This window comes from Chamaea fasciata, unplaced genomic scaffold (genome assembly GCF_029207755.1).
Source record: "Chamaea fasciata isolate MVZ Bird 193981 ecotype frontalis unplaced genomic scaffold, bChaFas1.0.hap1 SCAF_5, whole genome shotgun sequence".
Classification (NCBI taxonomy): Eukaryota; Metazoa; Chordata; class Aves; order Passeriformes; family Sylviidae; genus Chamaea; species Chamaea fasciata.
The window spans coordinates 32895826-32917690 of record NW_027094090.1 but is presented as its reverse complement, the minus strand read 5'-3'; the positions used below and the strand labels follow the sequence as shown (position 1 = coordinate 32917690).

Sequence of the window (21865 nt, the reverse complement as noted above, 5' to 3'; positions counted from 1 at the left end):
ATTACACTTTTTTATTTTAATTAGATTTTCATCGATGATTTCAAGACCAGTTTGGACAGGACTTTGAGCAACCTGATTTAGTAGGAGGTGTCCCTGCTCACAGCATGGGAGGTTGGAACTAAGTAATCTTCAAGATCCCTTCAAATTCAAACCATTCTATGATTCTATGGCTCAGATAAATAGAGTGCATCTTCTAGTCCTTACTGTTAACTATACTAAGATCCTAATATTCTTTTACATGAAGATGATTCTTAGAGTGGGTAGTCAAAATAGTCTTAAGTGATATTTTCATATATAAGCAGAAGCTTCAGAAAGTTTTACAGAGTAGCTCCTGAGACAGTGTAATGAATAATCCAATGAAAACTGTAGCATAAAACAAAGAGGTATCTGTACTATCTGGTAAATTGTTGATTTGATTCTAAAAAGAACTACTTTGCTATAAATCAGAATGAAAATGTCAGTGCTGTAAAATTTAATTTTGAAATAACATTTGGACCTTAGTTGTGCACAGAGACTCCACCAGGCACAGTTCACTTTTGTGGAAGCATTGAGCTCGGTTCTGGGAATGTGAATTACAGCACAGAATCCTTATCAAATAGGTGGATTCTGCACAGAGTGTCTAGACATGAGACCCATTAGCTGTATTTCGAAGAAAGAGAAAAAAAATTAAGTTCCAGTATCTATCAGATTATGGGAGAAAATATTTTTCTATAAGTGTCTGAAATTTAACTTTCATATAGAAAATTTTCACCCAGAAATACATCAGAGATTGTGCCTAAATTTGAGACACCGGCATTGTCCAAATTAAGCCCACAAAACGAAGCACTTATTTGCATTTTCTTCTGAACAAGAAACTCTAATTTTTGCCTTTTTCCATGCCATCTATGGTTTCTCAAAATCTTTACTTATTTTTCTGCCTATTGATGATACTTACATCCAAACATGGACCTGACTACAAAATTACCTCTGTGGCTATTACACATGAAACCAAAACTGCTTATTTCAAATCTATCTTTGGCTTAGTTTGGAAAGATGTGGCATAAATGTCAGCACATTTGCAAAAGTAGACATGGCAGGACAAAATATGAACCCAAATAGCCAAAGCACAGCAAAGTATTAAAGCATGTGTTTAAATATAAGAATCAATTTGATGCTTTGCTGAACTGGAATCAAAACTGGAGCTATATTAGATACTTGCTAGACCAATTCCTTTTATGCTGAGTGTCTGGCTAAACAGTATAAAGGCAGTGTAATCTTCATATAATTTTCTTGCTGACCTGGTAGTTGCACCTTGTTTTCCACATTACATAAGCTTCTCTTACTTAGTGTTTGTTCACCATATTTGGCTGAACAGCCCTCTCCTCTACATTCTTTATTGAAAGGCTCGGGGATTTCTTGCCCAAGAAAAATATTCACCTCAAAACTACTCAAAACCAGTGTATAGTCAATGTATCATTACAATGTACAGGTCGCTCTACTGCTGAAATTTGTTTTCTGGTTTAATCATCTTAAGTAGACTTAATTTCTAATAGATGGCAACATAAAACTCAAGGAATGATTTTCCTTTATTATCTGCCTCTGTTTCCCAGTTGGTGACCACTATTAGCTCTTGCACAGCTTCTCAGTCAGATGACTCCATAAACTTTTCTATGGAGAAATCCTAAGGTTTTTTTAATCCTTAGTGTAACATCATCCCATATAAAAATATTTCAGAAAACATTTTATAAATGTTTCTTCTGCAGTCCCGCAGCTTTATATGATGTTATATGTACCACAGTTTTTGCTTTAGCTTTATCATCTGCTTGGAAATTGTAATTGAAACAGTTTTTTCATAGCTCAAGACCACTTCTGAAACCACATCATAATCTCCTTGACTGTAACATTTGTATGAGTGATGACTATCTATTTCTCTTGGGGAAAAACTGAGTCCTTCTGATGTTTGGTCAACTAATTTTGTTGTTTTACTTGCCTGCGAAGGCATATAATGGATGAAATTGATTAAATGCATCATGAATATTCTTTCTTCCAAGCCTCAGAAATAATTGGACCAAGCAATTACTTCATTTTGAGCAGTTACAGAGGTGATGTCAGTATCTGTTGATCCTTGTTGTGCTCCCGTAGTGAAAGTCTTCACCTAGACTTCACATTTCATTATCATGCTCAAACATTGGACTCCTTTCAGAAGTAGTGAGTTTTATTCCAAGGGGTACCCTCCTCAGTAGGGAACAAGGATGTGTTAAGGTGGCATCCAGATGGTGTGAGTCATCCCTTCTGTCTGTGCCTATTCCTGGGGGAAAGCCTGGTAGCCCTGAGGGATGATGAAAAAGACACCATCAGAAACCTGGGTGATGTCTTCCCTCTCCTTGTTGACCCATCCAAGCGGTGGGAGCTGTAGGTGCAGAGATGTGACGCTGTCTGGAGGAGGAAGCTGGTGACTCCTAGAACCCGCTGTGCACCCCCTCCCTACCTTGATGTTTACCAGAGATGGGCCTCTTGCTCTGACCCTGCACAGATTTATCACCTCCTGACACTCCTCCCAGAGCAGCGCTGAAAGAAGAGATTCCTTTGCTTACATGCCACACATATCACACCAAACCTGGAGAAAGGAGGTTGGTGTAGTAGGTAGGGTGTCATTCCAAAAAGGTTTTATTCACCCCAATGTTTCTTTCTGATAGTCATTTTTATGTGTTGCTTTATAACACTGGAATGATGTGAGATCATGATGGGAAAGAGCCATGTTTGTACATTATGTTAATAAAAATGTTCTGAGATAATGCAGCTCTGGCTTGTTTCTGGTGTTTCTCGTATATCTTGCATATATTATTTATTCGTATATAGCCTACCTAGGCTGAGGAATTTTCTTGGAATGTGAAACAAGATCATGAAATTCTTCGAATGTGTTTCTTTCTTGGAATGTGAAGCAAGATCATGAAAGTGACATTTATTTTTTTATTGCTTTCTCTTAATGTAATGGGACAGAATAGTAAAAAAATGCTTCACACCTTCTACCTTAGGAACAGCATTGCTGAGCAGGATAGGGTAGCACGGGGATCTGCTGATCTGCATTAATGTAAAAATCATGATTTCACATGCAATGCAAATTTATAAAGTTTTCTGTAATTTCATCATTGCCATTGATAAAGAGAATGCTTCAGATGAGCACAACTCTTTTAACTGAAGCTTTCGGGGTTGTGAATATGATTTAAAATTAAGTAAGGGAACATCTCTAAAATGAAAGGCAAAAGAAATCTTCACTGAAAAGCAAAGAATCACACACATTTACTCACTGGAAAAGAAAAAAGATAAAATTACAGAAACATGTCTGCTATTCTATTGCTAAAGATGATACTGCCTTTGCTAGTTGCATCTTCTCAGGTATTTGTAATGTCTCAGACTACAGCAGTAAAAAGGATAGATGGAGCAGGATAAACTAAATGGAAGACCAGAATCTCATAAAAGAACTAAATGTTCTCCAGACACGGTTGTGAAGTTTCTGTGCTTATGTATGTAACAGAAAACAGGCTCCAGAATTTCTAGAAAATACCTGGCAGAAAGCTTAACTGGCTTCACTTGGTACAGTGACCTACAGTTGTTTGTCAAATCTGTGTTTTCATTTCAAGTTGACATTAAACTTCGACTCGAAAGTATGGTTGAAGCATATAGAAACTTTTGGTGAACTACTGCGGCAGCCAGAGCACCTTTGTGCAACTGGGAGCAAGACCTCAGTCCAGGGGCCTTGGGATGGTCTGTGACAGCTTCAGAAAAGGCCTCACCTTGCAAAGACCTTAATTTTTCTAAATACCCTTGACTGTGAATGAAGTCATGGCTATTAAGCTTTGCTTAAAAAAATTCAGCGAAATTTCTGTAAATTCTCAGCACTGGTCTGATCATATTTCTGAATTTTCTGAGTTCTCCTGCTGAATTAAAGGCCCACAGAGCAATTTTGGAGAGCCTAGCCCCAGAAAGACAATACTTTCTTTATAAAATCCTGCACTGCTTGCCAACTTTCTTGATAAAACCTTTGTGACACATTAAATCTGGGATTCTCCTTTGAAACAGGAAGTAATGGCTACTGGGTTAAGTTTTTCAACAGTTATCTGCTTGAGCTTTGTTCTCCATGCCCTATTTCCAGTATGGAATTTGGTGAATCACAGCACTGCAAGATGCATACCCAGCATGCAAGAGGCTCTCTCTCACCTGAGTTTGTGCAGTGCTGTCCTTAAATCACACTTCTGGGCTGTCTCACTCCTGTGACCACCAGGGTGCTGCTTCCACAGCCAAACACTAAATCTGGACACAGCTCTGGCATCTCACTGCGGTGATCCTATTGCAGCAGATGGTGTTTCTATGTTGTAAACGAGTAGGCACACCTTACCCTTCAGCTGGATGGGGATTTTTGTGTGCTGCATGCAGAGCAGAGAGGCTCCGGGCTCATGTAGATAGGAGTTTGAATGAGAGATGTGCAGTGGCAGAGCTCTGGCCTGTGCAACTGTTTAAAGGAAAGCAGCACATTTTGATAATGTCAAATGTCATTTTAACAGAATTTAATGAGTTGTATGTGGATACACTGAATTTGTCAAAAGTACTTGCTAGCTCTGACTAAAATTGTCATCACTGGAATATTCACAGTGAAAAGTCATCATTAAACCAATTCTTGTGCTTTTAACAATCACTTGTCAGAAGAAGATATTAATGAACATCTGTGTCACAGAATAAATTATTATAAAAATAAAAAGAACTCCTAATTTTCACTAACAATTCATTAGATCAATAGATTATACTTTTGTTGTTTTGCTGGTAGGGATATGGGGTATTAGTCAGGAATGGTAAAGCAAGTTAATAGTGTCTATGCCTCTTTCTCGTGCATGGGAAAGTTAGGAAAGAACATCCTTATTTATTGTTGGAATAACTCTTTTTCCAAAACATAGTATTATTCATTCCCAAAATGTCATCCACATTAATTATCTGGAAACATAAAAGAGTTTCACATTCTTTGGATTACTACCTAACATGACTTTAAAAAGAACAGTTTAATGGTGTTCTGTGGTATAAATATTTTGATTGTTAAGTCATGAAGATTCCTAATTTGAACTGGTTAGAGTCCTTGCTTCTCTTCTGAAAAGTCCTGTCACGCTAACTGTATGCTGGCTAACAGCTGGGAATTCAACAGGACAGAGGACTTACTGGGATGTTGCTGGAGGACAGTTTCAGGTGGCAGGAGTGAAACATGATGTGATTTGTTCTCAAACAACAAATTTTGGGTTTGGGTACTGCCTCGTTCATAGGCAGATTTGGGTGACCTACTGCTGTGGAAGCATGAGTGACTAGGAGATCTGCAGTAATATGGGAACTGAATCAGAACTGAGAACTAACACAGATGTTATTGCTTTCAAGAACAGGAATGTTTTACAAAAACTAGCAACTATTTGCCTAAAACTGTAATCTTGGTCTGATCCAAAATTTGTTTTTCATGTGGTAAGATCTAAGATTTTACTTCAGTAAGAGTTGTCGTGGTTCAGATATATGCTCTGAATGGGAACAGAAAGCATTCTGCCAGGTACTTTTTATTAACTTCAATCTACTTAAGATAGTTTCAGTCTTTAAGAGATAAATTCTGCAAGGCTTAAGTAAGGCAGAAATTAAGATCCTCAGTGATATTATTTTCTGCAATCCACATATTACACTTCCCATTCTGCTCAGTCAAGAGATTTTTTTTTTGTTTTAGGCAAGAATGCATTTGTGTTTACTACACATATATGTATATCAATATGCTTTTCAACAAAAAGCAGCTTATCATCTTCTCAGTGCAGAATTTGTAAACACAGATACAGAGCCTAAAATAACCCAAAAGTCTTTTTTTTTCCTCTGAAAATTGCGTGTTGCACAAAGGTCTTTTTACTGTACTCCACAGAAAGTCAGCCAACTACAAATCCTTATCCGGCTGCACGTAACACTGATATACTCACTTGTCTTTATTTGTCAAACATATTGGCAAGAATCTCTGTGTCAATATTTATTAATAAAATCAGCTCCTGTGGAGAACAGCTGGTCCAGTTTCCCTCCTCTTTAGGCATCTGAATCATCCAAGCTGCTAATAAAGAAGACTTGAGTTACTTCTCATTGTTTGATTTTCTAAAATAAATAAATGAATGTGCACATTAAAAACCTTTTAGAAGCCTCACTTTTCTCTTCGGCAGTACCAATAACGCAAATTTATCTATATTCTGTTTTTAAATAAAGGCAGATTTTTGAGATAGTTATTGTCTTTGCTGTTCTATTATTAACTGAATATTACCCTACAGTACACAGGGTACTGTGTAAATATTATACAGCTTTATAAATATTTTCAACTTCTTTCTCCCCCTCCATTGTGCCAGTGCCCATCTCTCCCTTATCCTTATAAGCTCATCATCCCATGAGATTTTCTCTAAGGTCTTATCATTGTCATAATTTCATGGGATGATTAATTTTTCCTCGTCTTCCACTATTTTCCCATGAAGTTTGGGAATATGTGTTTTTTTGATGCTGCATTGCAAAACTGAAGGAACCTTTTTTCTGTTTCATTCACCAAGATGAAAGATTTAGTTTATTAGTTATTAGTTATTTAGTTTATTAGTTATTTGGTTTAGCTATTGAAGTCCGCCTTTATGCTTCATTCAAATTATCATCCCTTTCCATTTCTTTTCCCAACATTTGCTATGGCTGCCCAAAAATGTTAAAAGGTTTGTCCTTGCATGTGGCTGCATATGGATGTTATTGTAAATATTCTCTTCAGGGTACTTTTGATACAAATACACCTGCTATCAGTATTTAACAGCTCATCTTTTACAAGAAAGGGCAAATGACAAAAGAATGAAAACTTTTCCCCTTTCTTACTGACAGGCCTCGGAATAAATGTAGGTCACACATTTGTCATCTTTGGCTATTTTTCATCACTGGTCTGCAAATTAGTTTATTGTAATGGCATACTGCTAGATTTATCTTTGCTCTTATTCATTACTACTTTCATTTTAAAATCCTCTTTCTCTCTGTCAGGGTCCCTTAGTCCTTTAATGTTTATAGAAATGAATGTATGTTGACTGATTCACTGCACTGTGTTTTACCAGGTTTTCTGCTCTCTGGGTAGAATTCAATGCCCAGTCAGAAAGGAGAGCTGTATGTTCACGAATACCGGCATCTGTGAATGTGCTGATACTTAAATTAGTAAAAAAGATGGTCTTCAGCACTTTAAAAAAAAAGACATGTTCAATATAAAAGGGAGTTTTTGATCTGTTGCAAATACTGATATTACTATTTGATCCCCAGTTATTGAGTGTAAAGGAATGTTTTGCTCTTCCTTACTGTGTTTCACCCTTCCTTATTGTTTTTTTTCTTTGCAGTGCCTGCCTGAGTTGAGGGGATCTGTCTGAATATTCATAATAGATTCATTTCTCAAAACCTTTGCTTTGAGACATAACTCAAATCACCTGAATGATTAACCCAGAAGCACAGGTTAAATACAGATCTTTCAAAAAGGACATGCTTATGTATTCTGAATTAACTTAAAGGGGAAACAAAGAATGAATTATACAGAGCAACAAAACCTAGAAATGTGTTTTCATTTGTTTCTATCCACCTGAGATATGTGCACCTTTATCAGGTCCATATTTAGTGTGAGGAAAGACATACACATCATTCTGTGCTCTTTCACTCAGATATTGTGATTTTCACAAATCTGATTATTTTGGGCTGTCTTTGGAGCTTCTGAAGAGCTACGTGAAACCAAGAAAAATCCCAGACTTGACTATTATGACTGAGACAATGCAACATTGAAATATTCTTTGGTATTAAGATTCATCGTCCAAATGTAAATGTGGCCATGAAAATTTTGGTGCTCAGTGGTGAAGTGCTGGGTACAGAGTTAACACCATAGAGGCTTGCCATCACAAGGTTGCTACAGCACTTGGCATGTTCTGCCCTCCAAATGTTGCAGGAAGAAATACAGATCCTGAAGTTAGTCCTGGGGACAAGCATAATGCGTTTTTTTTTACTGGAGGTTAAGAGGTAGCTTATAAACTGTACTTGTTTACAACATCCCTGAGAATTTCCTGAAATGCAAGGGGTCATGGCTAGACCTAGATCAGCTCTACTCAACAGACTAGTCTGTCCTGGATCTTTCTTCGTTTATTGCGTGCATCACTGACAGGCAACGTGTCTGAAGAGATCATCAGGCTCTGCATCATATGCTTGGCATGCGGGTGGTAGGTTTAGCAGCCACACCAGCTTCCTGTTGATGCATGTGTTGCATTCAGATTCTCTAATGTGTTTAGCAAATAAGTTCCAAAGACTATTCCTCTGAATGTGTTCAGACATAGTGATTCCCTCCTGGAAGGATTGCTTCTCATGGAGTCTCAGCTATTTATTATGCATGCTGCTTTAAATGTTGAGCTACTTATTTACAGGAGATAAAGAGGTGGGTAAGTATCTTTGAGATCTCCACTCTCCTGCCAAACTTGCCACAGTTGGCCTATGGGTTTCTTTGGGACATAAAAAAGTAGAGACATGATACTCCACTCCGCCTTTCTTAGCAATCAGAGCTTTAAAAAAAGCATTGGGTCTCTGCAGAGAGCTCTGGAAAGGATGGCAACTCTTTTAGGCCACTTAGAACACAAGAGCTGAAGTGTAAGAAACCAAGGAAGGAAGGCCAGAAACCAGACATCCCATTCCTGAAGTCTTTACAGCCAGGTTGGATGGGGCCCTAACCAACCTGATCTAGTGAGTAGCATCTCTGCCCATGGAACTAGATGGTTTTTAAGGCTCTTTTCAACCCAAAATAGTCTGTGACTCTGTGATCTGCACCAAGACAGATGACATTTAATACTTTTTTCAAAAGTGCCATCTGAGACATCTTTTCTTCTTTTTCCCCACAGAGTCCTTCTGGACTGCAAACCTGGCTGCCAGCTCTGCAGGGAATCTTGAGTGTTCTATGCTTCTGGGCTGGCAGAACGTCCAGCAGCATCTGTTTGCCACATCCCACTGGGGACCTCCTTGGCACAATCCATTGAGCCAGACTGGGAGGGATGTCCATGCTGGTTTGGGAGCTGGTGTGGAGCGAGGCACCCTCTCCTGGATCCTGCAAAAATATTTGAGATCCCATATGTGGAGATAGAATTTCAACACAATCCAGGAGATCCTGTTTATGCTCACCCTTGGTCTGAGCCACCAGAGTATCCCAGACAAAGAAACAGAATTTTCTGGGGTTCAGAGGCCTCTAGATCTTCACAAAATGCATAGTGGATGCTTTTTCGTTTCAGCCATAATTAATTGCTTATTATTTTCATGCAAACACATTAGTAATATGCATTATTTATAGGCAATAATATGCATAATGCATATATTTCTTTGAGTATCTCATGTATACACTGTTACGAGATACTCAAACTGTAGTTTTATGGAAAAACAATAAGAATGTCTATGTAATCTTTAATTGAGTATCTGAAAGCTGAGTCTTCAGTTTCTAATTAAGAAGTTGGAAATTCACTGTGGCTTATTATGGTTCCAACTTCACTTACCTGACATTCCTTGCCTGTGTCTCATCTTTAGCTTTATCGATGTTTTTTTTAATAGGCTACATACGATCTTTTTTTCTTCCACTTCAGCCAAAGGATAGCAAGATTAGGCTTTAACTACCTTTTCAAGAATTAGAGAAATCACAGCTGCTTGCGCTAAATACCTTGTTGTCAGGGTGAGAGTTTTGGAGCAGCTGTAAGGGCCTCTTTACTGTATAAGAGATGATTTTATACCATAAAGATTTCTGATTTGATTTGTGTCAAAATGTGTCTGCAAAACCTGAGAAGAGGGTGATACTCAGCAAAGCCTTTACAGGTTTTTGATTTCATTGAAACCAGCCTAATCACTTAATTCAAGAAAACAATGAAAGATAAGGAACAGCTGTAGACACTCACAGCTAGGACAGATTTAGGGTGGACATTCCAGAATTGTAAAGCAGTATGACAGGAGCTGCGTGTCTTCTGAGTGGGAGGTGAAGAGAGTAGGATAGGAAATATGGTTTGTAAAAGAAGGTAAATTCACTGCCACAGACACATGCTGCAAGCCTTCAAAGCAGGGGTTCTGAATTTGATGTACAGAGCACTGGGGAGCTGGGTAAAGTCTAAAGACAAAGATGGGAGAGTGAATTTGATGCTTTATGGAAAACAGGAGAAAGAATTCTTAGCATGAATCTCTGGAAAATGTATCACTTCACAGGACTAGGATAGCTAAATAAACTAACCTTCATCATAATCACAAGGCCTGGACTCATTTCAGAGGTGATTTTATGATAATATAAACAGGTTTCTGATAGGGTACAGCTAGCTTGGATGGTGAAGTCCATACTGCAAATCACATTTGTTAATATTTGAATTATTCCTTTTAACCTGACACAAGGTCATAAGGTAAGGTGTTTTGGATTTATCTTAAAAAGCCCAAGAGAACTTTGCATATTCTTACCTGTCTGTAGAGCTTATGAATGACCATATTACATCTATTTTGTGTTGTACGGCCACAGGAATAGTAGCAGATACTCTCTGACTTGGAACACCCAGACTTAAAGGCAGTGCCCCTTCAGGTCTGTGTTATCTGATGCTGATACCAGGGTCCAAGTGCTGTGGAGTGGAGACTGGAGGCTACAGTTAAATGCAGTGCAGTTGCAGAAATGTGCTTGACCTGGCATGCCCTATCTTTTCCCCTCTTTGGAAGCTGCTGTGTGGGGAATTACAGACTTGTATTAACACAGTGAAATGGCTTTTCCATGAAAGCAAAAGGCAAAGAAGGATCTCTCAGGGAGTGTGCAGTGTGCTTTCACATCAGGGCTATGAGTAGGTGACACAGGAAAAAAAGCAGTGAATGAAAAGTCTTTGTTGGCTGGCAGAGCCTCTCACGGATTAAATAGTAGGATGAGAACAAAGATGTTTGTCCAAGGAATGCTGTAAAAATGTTTTCCAGAGTTCAGAAGAGCTCTTTCTCCTCTGAAAGAGCCAATTAAAATATCTCTTGGGATTATTTAATTTGTGCCGACTTTGCCATAAGATTTTCTTATCTTTTACCAACCAGCATGTCTCTGCCCTTCCTTTGCCTCCCCTGGCAAAGCACCAGAGACATGACGGATGGTGACCATGACATACCAGACCAGAGGCATAGAGCAAGACAGGAGAGAGGGAATTTAAAAGCACAGTTGTACAAACTTCACATTTTAACATACTCAATGATTTTTTTGCTGTAAAATGCTGCTGCACAATAATGACTGATTAATTCAGTAACTATAGTCCAGAACTGACCAAATCTGCTGCCACAGCTGCAAAATATGCAGTGCAACAGAACTCTGTCATTCCAACATGTCCAGCTCAATGCACAACCCTCTATCTGAGAGATTTTCTTTGTCAGACCCCCAATCCTTCAATCTCGACAGATGTAATGACTTTAGCGAACAATTAGAAGTAAAAGGCTCCTGACAAGTGATGTTTCATGTATGGTGAAAGATTTCCTTCTGGAGTTAGGTCTGAGAAGCCAAACAAAGAGCTTCAGTTGGGAGGTAGAGAAAGTGGGAGCTTTCAGGAGAGATTTCCTATTTCCATTTTGGTAGACACAAAGAGAGAGAAAGGAAATTGGAATGTGTTTGCAGAGGAAATAATAGCCGAGATCAGCTGGAAATGCCTAGTGCTTGTGCAGATGAAAATAAAAACTGGGAAATAATATAGCTGGTGAAGAACTATCCTGCTGCTTAGAAGTTAGTACTTTTTTTCTTTTCTTCTTTGGGAAAAGCTACAGTTTCTTTCTAAGAAATTGCATAAGGACACAGGAGCAAGATCCCTGGATTCTTAAAAATTCCAGTTCATACGTCTTAGCTACAAGCTTTTTGTTTAAAACTGTTGATAGGTTTGGGGTATGAGCAGAGATTTCCCCCAAGATTAGGCAAGTAGGTGTCATGGTATGTTTTTTTCTTACAAAACTAATTCTGGTGGACTGGTGGACTGGCTTGTTCTCAAGTATCACATAGGAAAATTTGGCTTGTCAAAACACCCATAAATACACTTCAATATGTCAAGCAGCACTCTCTTCCTATAACCTTTTTCTCCATTCATCTGCTCCTTCTTGAGATTTTATGAAATGGCCTTGCAAGAAAAGAATATTTTATTTCAGTTTAACTGTTTTTATGACTAACTTTAATGTGAGGAGACTGCTCTCTGCCAGGTGGTAGAAAGCTTGGTACACTCACTCCCCCGGGGAGCAGGGCCCTGGCTCAGCTCCGAAGCTCGCCAGCTCCCCGTGCAATCAGACTGCATTTCCCTTCACTCTGCAGAGACCTGGCTGCAGCCCTGGACTCCTTAGCAAGGGGAAATTTCTGCTTTTAGATGGTATTCCTCGGGGAGTCCTATTCCTACACTGAAAGGAGTAGAGCTGGCAAATCAATGATAGACATTGACGTAGACTTCCAGGGACCCATCCTGCTTCCCGAAGCAAGTTGCGGCAGTAAATGCCATTTTTTGTCTCAGAGCTCAGCAGGGGAACTGCTCCTTCTTCTATTTCTGGACCCTGATGACACCCCATTAAGCAATATGGGAGACCAGGGAATAGAGTCATCATGGGTTTGGGACCAACTAAGGAATAATGTCACTACAGTCATTGTGCTACTGCTGTTTCCCCTAATGGCCTACTGATTTAATAATGTTAATGGTCTTCTACCTAAAATAGGATTTACTGGAATTTAAATCAGTTTCTGCTCAAGATGTATAGGCTATGTTTTGGCCACTATACAGGAATTAATGGTGGTTGCCTTCAAATACATTCTTAAAAGGGTTGCTCAAATTTGGCTTTTACAGAATTGCACCCTCTCAAAATAATACAAGAAAGGGTACACCTGAAGCAATGTGTTTCAAAAGTTAATGTCTTAAAAATGGAGGTACACAATTCTTTCAAAGCATTTTATTATTTTGGCTATCATGATGAAACATCCAGGTGGTGTGAAAGAAGCAAGAGATATTCTATGACTTGATTGTACACCAAGGTGACACCAATTTCCCTACTTTGTTTAACTTTCTGTTTGCAACAGTTAGAATGACTATGTAAGGTTTCTCCACCAACTTGCATAGCACATTAATAATGTATTTCAATCACAATACATGCACTCAAAATATGTTTATAAATTAATTTTGCATGAAAGTGTCAAGCCTCTTGCAATTATGTACAGAAAGCTACTAAATCCAAAATCCCAGTAACACTGGTTTCTGTCCCTATAGAAATTACTCTGCTGTAGTAGTCTACTGAAACAAAACATAAAATTTTATATGCAAAGTTAAAAACTATTTTAAATTGTGTGTGAATTGAAACATCCTATATTAAATTACTTCACTCTCCTTCACTCCATATGTATATTTATTACCTTCACAATTTTCTGCGGGCTGAACTGATTTTTGGTGATGGAAAAAACTGCATTTATTAAATTATGTTGAGAACCATCTCTGTTTTTTAGAGTAATGCAAATGATTCAACATGAACCCTTTCTGCTATTTGCTTTCTGTTTTTCCTAGAGCCTTCACTTGACTACTGTGAAACAGATGTCTAGTAGCATTTTGGTTGTCAACGTCAGCTGGTAGGCTCCTGCCCTGGTACTTTTCTGGCCTAACATTTCTCTCCACAAAACTATGACTGGCTATCGACTCTGGCTGTGGACAATGAGATGTGCTGCACTTTCATTTTGCTGTACTTGGCTGTCTGTCCTGCAGGCCAGCCTGGCAGAGGGTCTCTGTAGGAAGCTTTAGCCAATTCCCCGAAACAAACACCCTCTGCCAGGGTTGGGACACCCTGGTGATGGAGATCCCAGGGTCAAGGGGCTGTCAGGAGTGAGGTGACCAGTGGATAGTGTGAATGTTGGCTGGTCCAAGGACTTTGTGTTGATGTTAATCACTATTATTACAGGTCCCTCCATGGGGAAGTTTTGGATGTGAGCTAGAGAGCTGATATCATCATACGTACAAGAGATCATTCACGGTATGTCCAAAATTTCTATTTGGAGAACTACAGTGCAGGAGCTTTTCTGAAGGTACTATGATAAATGAGCCCGTTCCTATCACCAAAAAAAAAAAAAAAAAAATAGCCACTGTTTTATAAAAACTTGAAAACTAAAGCTTTTATTACTATGCCAACCAATTCATATTGATCTACAGAATGTTGCAATTACTGCAATAGTAGGATAAGAAGTGTAGAGAAATATTTTATTTTAATTCCACTAGCAATTAAATACTTGCTGCACTTCACAAACTATAAAGGCAAGTAGCAAACCATTCAAAGATATCTTAGTATTACATTTATACTTCAGTTCTACTCTAATATGCTATGTATTTTTTTCAACAAAAATGGTTTAGTCAATCACTTTATTATTTTTATTATTGCAAAGGAATGGAAAAACCTCAGCCCTGTTGTGTATGGTCCATCACTTAGCTGTGAATGGTTAAATTATACAGACAAGATTGCTTACTATAACTCTCACAGTCTAAAGGCCTTTTGCAGACAGCATTTCAATGTTAAAAAATATGATTGTAGCTCCTTCAGTCAAATATTACTGGAATTGTTGGTCCGGATCATAAAAATTTACTTAAGAAACGTGACCATTGACGACAGGAAGAATGGATTTTTGAACTGCAAGTCTAATCTAGTGAAAAAATAAAGAAAACTATTTTCTCTAAGAGATTTTTAGATAGGATTGGTCCACAGCAGATGTTATCAAAAAGTTCAGTCCAGGAAGTTTTCAGAGAGGTCCTAGAAGCCTGTTAAAGATGGCTCTCATATTTGAATTCGGCAATTTCTCACTGGATTTATTGCTGTCTCCCTAAGAGTCAGCATTCTTCTCTTCCTCTCCCTATTGCATCCTTCCCCAGCCCTGCACTGCCCCATGGCAGTGCCATGCTCAGGAGATGATGTGCCCTAGATGCCCATCTGGCCCTTCTTTAGTTTCCCCTTGTCTCCATGTTTGCCTGGTTGGCTGAATGCTGTTTTGCATTGCTCTGTCAGAAGAATACACTTCGCCCTTGCATGGGTGTCCTCTTGCTTATCACCAGTGCTTTGGGATTAGTTGCTTCTAAATAAGATGTAGTGTGATACGACACCTCTTGTGTGCTCTGGACTCCAGGTGATGTCCTGTATTCACCTGCCTCATGCTCAGAACCCCATCCAAGAGAGACTCTTTGGCTTAGGTGGGACTGTTTGGTGAGCACTGTCATAGGAAACTCAGAATCTTCTATGGTCATGAGGGAGAAAAGCCACAGGCTGGCTTTTGTTGTGGTAATGCTGAATTTCGTGATGAGGAGGGGTACAGATGTGTGATGTGCATCTATGTATTTTGTCCATACATGTGCGATATCTCAATGCTGCTTCTTCTCTGAGCTCTTCCCTTAGCTCTTTTCTCTCTCATCACCTACATCCCCTTTTTTTCCTCCTCAAAATCTGAAAATACTAGTGAATCTCAGTAGTGAGCATGCATAAACAGGAACCAAAAAAAAAACCCCAAAATTCTAATGAACAGTATAAACCATATTACTGTTGCTGTTTAATTTTAATCTTTAATAATAAAGATAACAACAACCTAAATCTGGTGTAATGATGAATGGAAAGAAAGTATTTTTGGCACAAATATTCAGGGATATGCCTATGCTTTCTTAAATGAAGAACATGGTGGCTTCCTGAAGACAATCAGTGATATGCAGAGCAGATGACGCCTGTGCATATATTCAGGGTGGAACTGTAACAATCTCATCTGCCATGTGTAAGAGATTTTTTAAAAACATGGTTTACATGGTTAACATGGTTTGTGGTTTAATACAGATGTCTGATTCAATTTTCAGTATTAATGTCTTCTGTGTTTCTACCAGAAAGATAGATTTGTGTCTCCATGGTCTGATATCTGACAATGTCTAGACAAATTTTTATGATCTGATTAACTTTCTCTCATATAATGGCTGAAATTTGATGTTTATACTGTATTACATTTAGGCGAATTGTAGCCTGTCATAATCCAGCTGTATTTGCTGTAGCTTCAGTTTTTTATTGCTTCTAATAAAACCTTTAAATTCCACTTTTTATGTTTCCAGGTGACTAGCTGTTTTTGTCTGGGCTGAAGAGAGAAAGATGCTTCAGGGAATGTTGAGGAAGTCTTGGAGCCTAAATAATTCTGAAGGGCTGAAGCAGGTAAAGGGAGGCCTGGGCTGGCTCAGGTATCTAGCATGGCGCAGCATGGCCAGGAGGAAAAAAGTCCATGGGACCAGCTCTTCCCAATGTATGGGTTAGCATGATGGTAACTAGTGTGGTGCTGCTTGTAGGACTTGGGGAAAAGGATGAGGAGGAGGAGGTCTATGGAGCAAGTCTATGTCACTTCCTTGGAGCATTCATCAGCATTTCAGATTTCAGTGTTCTCCCATCTGCCAAAGGTTAGTTGGGAGTTTGCTGGACAAAGCAGATGCAATTCAGCATCATAACTCTTGCTGTGTAACTGAGGCTGGACACAGGAGTAGCTGAAGTGAAAAACATGGATTTTTTCTGGATTCAATTCACTGGATGAAACTCTTTTCGGAATAAAACATGACTGGTTCTTTGTCTGTGTCTGCATGTGCCTTCTTGCAGATGCTGCTGTAAAACTGCAAAGTGATCCTCTTCCCTTGCATGATGGCACCCTGTTGGGTTTTGTGACCCTGGGAATCTTCTTACGGGGTTTTTTTTCCCATTCAAAGAGTCTGACTCTCAGAAGCTCACCTCTCCACCAGTGCACTCCATTCTCATTTTCCTTCTGTCCCTTGGTATTGTCCATGGACAGAGGCCCATTTCCCAGGGGCCCAGAGAATGTCTGGGTTTTGTTGCATACCCATGTCTTGGCAGCCACAGAACACCCTACTGCTCTTTGTCACGCCCTCAGGGCACTTGCCACAGCCTTGCCCAGTTTGTAGACCTCTGCAGGGAAGTCCCCAATTTCACTGAAGTAGTACAGTCAGTAGAGCCTTAATCACTCAAGCAAAACTTGCAATAAAGATGCCTACCTTAGAATCTGAGTAGGCCCATTGCTCCTAGAAGTAGTTGGGAACAAGGGAAGCACTATTTGAGAAAGATGACCTCTGAGAAGGTATTTGGCTAATGTTTGGTGTTCCGATGGTTGAGGCAGGTAGTTGGAACGCAAGTGAAGAGATAGTCAACTGTGGTGAACACCAGAAGAAAAGAGTGTGTATGTAGCCTTCAAAATGAGAGTTTCTACTCTGTATTAGAATACAGAACTCAGAAATATCTTAATAAAACTTCATGCCCCGGTTCAAATACTAGCAGCTTTATGAGAACACTCCCTTCTCCCCTGAATCAGGTTCAATATTTCTTGGATGATTTAAGAAGGTGATCAGTGCTCCAATGGTTGTGTGAACTTTTTATATTGTGAGAGTTTTCTGCAATGGCATCTGGTTTTAAACTGCATTTGTTATACATTTTACGGGAAAGTAGCATTCCATAGGTGTCTGTCCCATTCAGATACACTTTGGGTGTTGCAGGCTTTGATAATTCCTGTTATCTAGGTGTTTTAGATGCAGTTTGTCAAGTTACTGGATTTGTCCAAAGGGGAAACATTTAAGGAGGCTGTTTTGAGAATGCAGTTTTACAACTGACCTAACAATTTAAGACTTCTCTTGCTACTCTGAGTGGGAGACCCTTGGCTAGAAGGGCTGGGGAGAGTGACACTGCCCCTTTTTGGCAGATCAAATTCAGTTTCATAATTTCTCTAAACTTAAATGTACAGATGAGAAGAGCAGACTTACCTTCTTTGGCCTGGTTCATTCCAGCATTCACAGTCAAAGCATGACGGGATTTTTTCAACATTGTTCTCTGTAGACATAAAAGTAATGTGCACAACTACTCTTCGTTACTTTTTTCTTCTTGGACTTCAGGCAGAATTTCATTTTATTGGAAAAATCATTCTAGTTATAATATCTTGATAGTTTTCTGCCCTGGTCTGTGTCTCAGGGGTTCTTGTCTGATCAAAATTCTGTACAACACAGTGTTCTTGTACCTGTGTGCTGTTTATCACACATGATGGAGTTTCTGTTTAGTTTGGTGCACTAGTTATGCCACTTAATAGACAATAGCCATTCTTTTTTTCCCCCTCTAAGAACAGCTTTTCCTTTTCATCGTGCATGAAAAACCCTATGCTAGGTATTAGGGATATGTGAGGAGAACAGACTGTGATCATAAGGACTTTGCTGTATTTTATGTACGAAATACAGTAATTTTTAAAAATATATTAATATTCTACTCTTCAGAATTTGAAATTCTTATACTGAGTGGCAAAATAGGGCAGCCAAAACTTCCTTCTTCCAAGTGTCTGTCTTTGGACTAACAGAGGAAAAAGTAGTTAATACTTGTCCATATTTCTTTCAGATGAAGGCTTAGATGATTGCCTTTTTTAACTTTCTTGTTATTCTTGAAAATGTGTTTCATATATTGAGTTTGTATGCCCTTCATTTTTCCTCAAATTTTGTTGGTTTCTCACTATTTTCCTGAAAAAATTACTAGAGCCAAAGTTAAACAGGAGAGACAAATTATATATTAGCTGTAATAAAATACTTGATTTGAAGAGGAAAGTGTTTGTATTTTATAAGGCATGATTAAATTTCTTGGGATTAATTTTCAGCCTGGAGCTTTTCAACCAGACTGATGAGAAGTCTGACTGAATGTCTTCAGTCTTCTTGCAGGATAAAATAGCATCTCTAACAGATGTGATACAGGTCATCTGGAGCCATCCTAATGTGTCACTGCAGTACACCTCCTGTGTTAAACAGAGACTAATTTTATTGCATTGTCCCAGACCCAAGCTAAAGCCTTATTAAAAGAGAAAAAACCAATTGTAAGTAAGTTCCATATTTTAATAGACTATTAGGCTTGGGAAGAAGAATTAACCCAGCTTTCTTTCTTCCTTCCTTTATGTCTTTCTGTCTTTTTTCATGGTGTTTCTGCCAATCTAATTCCAAGCACTTTAGTAGAACATGCAGCACTTCAATAGAACAAGCATTGAGGGAAGTTCTTGACTCCAAGCCAATTAGAAAGGAGTAGAATTTCAGGTATATGCAAAGGGACAATAAATTGCAAATAAATAAATTTATTATAATAAATAAATAAATAAATTGCAAAGGGACAATAAAGCCTAAAATTCCCCTCTAGGTGAAGAGCATTTTCCTATGAATTTAGTATCTTCCTGCTAATGAAGAACTAAGGGCTTTCTGTACATCTCATTTTTCAGCCTGTAAGTCTGATTACTCATAACAACTCCAAGAAACTGACAAACAATGAAAACAGGGCATGCCTGTGTTCTTTCCAATCATGCCTTACTTTAGAGATTGCAAGTTTCTTTATAAAACTTGTTAAGGATATCCACAGAGGCGCACACAGTTAAAAAACCAAGGTTATTTCCAATGGCCCAAAGTTTTTCTTCCTCCATAGACTATCACAGTTGTCTGAAGACTTAAATGCTGGGCCATAATGAACTACTAAAACTTTGGGAACCCCTGGCTGTTAGTTCTGTGTGGTGGTCACTGGAGAAGCAATTCTTACCTGCATTGCCAATGGGTAAAAATTATTTGCAGATGCTGGAGTGGACAGGGAAATCAGTGTGAAAGTTACAAACCAGAAGGAATATCTTGTATATTCAGCCTGAAAGGCAGCCTAGATGTGTGCAAGTTGAATCTATCCCACTCTGGGTACCATTCTTAACTTCCAAAAATATGTATTTGTGCATCTTCTGATAGCCATCCTAGGTTATAAACTTTCTGTTACATGGACAGGGTTCTATGACTGTGCTGTCCAAATATGCCAAGACATTTTTCTGGAATTACAGACTGTTGGGATGATGAGTCATCTTTCTCATTCCTATGTGTCTTCATTCTCTTGCATAAAAATTATGTGCACAGTGTCCATGGCATGCTTATTTGTCTAACATGCAATGTGAAATAACACCATATTTTTATTACAAGTAATTTATGTTTTACAGCACATGCACATAATGAGCTGTAGTTTTACTCTGTATTAGTTTTGACTTTCCAAAGCAGAGGCTTCTCCATCTGAGCCCATAACTGACCTAGTACAGTGGGATGTGTATACTTTTGATAAAACATTACAGAATTTCGGAGTTGCAAAGGAAATAGTGCCTGGTGCAACAGGGATTATTTGGGCTTGACTTCACTTAAATTCCCTTACTGAGGACATATCAAGGGAACGGTAGGTAACTATCAGTAAATATTAGTAGAAAAAATATAACAATGGTGGGAAGAACAAACAGAAGGCCCTTTTTAGGAATATAAGTTTCTGAAGGAGAGAATACTTTTTAGTAGAGAGCCAGCATTAAATGGATGCTGATTCCAAAGCGAAAGACTGTATACACTAGATTAAATTACAGGTCTCAGCTTTAATTCACAGTTCATAGTAATTCACAATTTCATTGATTTAATTAATTGTGAATTTAATTTAATTAAATTCACAATTTAATTCACAATTTTTTAATAATATAATTGGTATTCACATAACTTAGAACTACAGTAATTATAAAACTTTTTCGGTTTGCCTTAATTAGGAAATATAGGGGAAGAGTCTGTTCTCCCTGAAGCTGTAGGTCTTCTCTCCAAAGGGATATATCTCAAAATTCAAGATCTCTCAAGCAGGTATTAGATCTCATCCCTTGCTACAGAGGACTTTGGCCATGCTCTTTACAGTAGACTTCCACCTATTCCTCATGACCATGCTTTGCGGAACTTATTATGCCCAGGCTGCAGGTCCCTATATTAAATCATAGCTGATGATGTACAGAACCCCTAATCTCGGGGTCAGAGGAACGTAGCAGTTTTCTTGTTTGTTATTTAGACTTTCTGACCCAATTATTTCAAGAGAAAACATATCTTACTGCTTTCAAATGTATCTTGCCAAATTGTATCTGAGAGGGAAAAGTTTCTTAGAAATGTGCTTTTGCTTGCACATGATTATGACCACTTTTTTACTTACCATTCAATTTTCTTTTATAACCCAGAATCTGACCCCTTGACACAGAAGAATGAGCTAGGAGTATCCTTTTTGCTTTGTAAAATCAATGCATTACAGCAACTCTTTGAAATGGCTCCTAGAAGGAAGGCAACACACCAGCAAAATCTGGTCTGTGCTTTTTGTAGCTTTGTTGTACTTTTCATCTTTTGTTTGTATTTTGGTTTTGAGGGGTTCCTGCAACAGCCACAGCTAAGTGTCTCCAGAGAGCTTGGGGCATTTTCCTCTGGATCCTCCTAGTTCACTCTCCCCTGAGCACATCCTGAATTCACCCTAAACCAGTCTTGAACAGTTGCTTCCAGCAAGGTGGGAAAGGGAAAACACCTTGTACTCACACCACTCTTCTGTAATAGCACTGCCTCATCCTTGTGGGACTCTTCCTCCTGCTGTAGCATCCCTTGCACTCTGCCCCAGCCTGCTCCTCTCTCTATGAACTAGTCAACAGATTATCAGGAGCATCCACCTTTAGCAGTCAGGCTACATCTGCAGTCATTATCATTGTGACCTACTTTGCCCTGGCATCAATTTTTTTTCCCAAAGCAGGCAGAGAAATGCATGGACAAGCAAAGAGGTTCACATTCCTTCACTGTCGGATGAGGCCAAAGAATGTCTTGTACATGTCACTTGAACACCAAGGAGAATTCTTAGACATTTGGAGTTTTTTTGAGTACTTGACTTTGGTTCTCTCCTGAATATTTGACCTTTTATCATTAATATATTTAGTCTTGACGATCCTTTCTGATGACATATTGAAGTGTGAGAAACATAGGCACTGGAGCAA

The 21865-nt window shown here is 38.7% G+C and overlaps 1 long non-coding RNA gene across 1 annotated transcript; it reads left to right on the top strand.

The window, feature by feature from the left end:
* The first annotated feature begins 9984 nt into the window (after positions 1-9984).
* On the top strand, positions 9985-16484 carry LOC136290183 (uncharacterized). The gene is made up of 5 exons (XR_010721031.1): positions 9985-10061; positions 13566-13627; positions 13954-14025; positions 16122-16218; positions 16350-16484. It is a non-coding gene; the product is annotated as an uncharacterized lncRNA (long non-coding RNA).
* The last annotated feature ends 5381 nt before the right edge of the window (positions 16485-21865 follow it).